A 1,719-nucleotide genomic window follows, 5' to 3' on the forward strand; every position below is an offset into this window, starting at 1 on the left:
ATATATATATATATATATATACACATATATATAGAGAAAGAGAGAGGGGGAGAGAGAAAGAGAGAGAGAGTGAGAGATAGAAAGAGAGATAGAGAGAGGGAGGGAAGAGAGAAAGAGAGAGAGTGAGAGAGAGAGAAGAAAAAGCAGAAAAGTCAAGAGAAACAGTTGATATTTTCACATAAAAAAAGTCCAAACTGAACCAAAGAGAACTTGCATTTTAAACAGACACGGAAGTTGATTGAAATGCTGATTCTTCAAAGACTTGATTTTAGTTCAGAAAGGCTATTTTAATTAGCATTACTTAAATGGCAATTCATTTTACAATAAATTATCTATAGTAGTAACCAGCAGGAAATGCCTAGATGAGATCTTTAGATAAGCTTGAAACCAATTGATATTGAGATGGAGCTACCATAAAATCTATTTCTTTAGTACTGTAACAAATATTAATATTGATTTCATATTTCGACACAAGGTCTGCAATTTGGGCGGGGGCGGAGGGATAGTCGATTACATCGACCCCAATATTCAACTGGGGTTGACCCCGAAAGGATGAAAGGCAAAGTCGACCTCGGTGGAATTTGAACTCAAAACGTAAAAGAACGGACGAAATACCGCTAAGCATTTTGCCCAGCATGCTAACGATTCTACAATTCGCCGCCTTAAATTCTAGTTATAACACGGCTATTAATCGCATTTGAGAATGAAAAGTTAAAAACCTAGAATACTGGACAGCTAATTAACATGAAGGTTTAATAAACCAGATCTAAGGAAGATAATATAGATAAAATATATAGGAATAGAAAGACTTGAGAATTTATTAAAACTCTCTACATTCAGTTGCAAAGCAAATTGAACAAAGAAAATTGGTAAAGAGTATCAAGGAAAGCTTTCAAAACATTAAAATGGAAAACTGACTTTCAAAGATGAGAGAGAAAGAATTGTTCTTGGAGTAAATTAAGAATGACAAATGTGTGTATGTGTGTTGATGAAACTGAGCAACAAGAACAAAAAGTTTACAAGTGCAAGTACACATATACAGACATACACGCAAGTTATTCATGAATGATTTAAAACTATTTGCGAATGATGACGACAAAAATGACAGAAAATTAGGAGTTTAGAATTAAAAAAATATAGCGTTCTAACCCTGAAACATGGCAAACTAGCAAAGGGCAGAGTGACTGAGCTTGTGAATGGCCAGACTATTAAAGAAGTAGAGGAGGAAGTATACAAACGTTTGGAAGTCTTTGAGTTGGATAAAATTAAAGAGAAAGAAATGAAGATATAAAAAGAATATCTCAAGCGGATGAGACTTGTAACGTCGTCTTATTGAAAGGAATAAGATCAAGGCAAGGAATACATGGGCCGTAAAGAATTGGAAAGTATTGACTGAAAAACTAGGAAATACATGACAGTGCATAGAGAACTCCATCTAAGGAGTGATGTTGGAGGACTTTATGTTGAAAGAAAGAAAGGAGGTAGAGAAGTATTAAATTTGAAAAACTGTGTCAAAACGAAGAAAACAACTTAGTTAGGCACCTTAAAATGAAAAGGGTAACAATATGTCAAAAGTAAGAGGATTCAACACATTGAAATGTTAGAGAATGACAAATCTAAGCTTTCGTGGGACTTCACTATTCAATGTGATAAAATGATTGAAGCAAGGAGGCCAGACATTGTAGTTATCTACAGGAAAGAAAAAGAGGTCCAAATTAT

This window comes from Octopus bimaculoides, chromosome 21 (assembly GCF_001194135.2).
Source record: "Octopus bimaculoides isolate UCB-OBI-ISO-001 chromosome 21, ASM119413v2, whole genome shotgun sequence".
Classification (NCBI taxonomy): domain Eukaryota; kingdom Metazoa; phylum Mollusca; class Cephalopoda; order Octopoda; family Octopodidae; genus Octopus; species Octopus bimaculoides.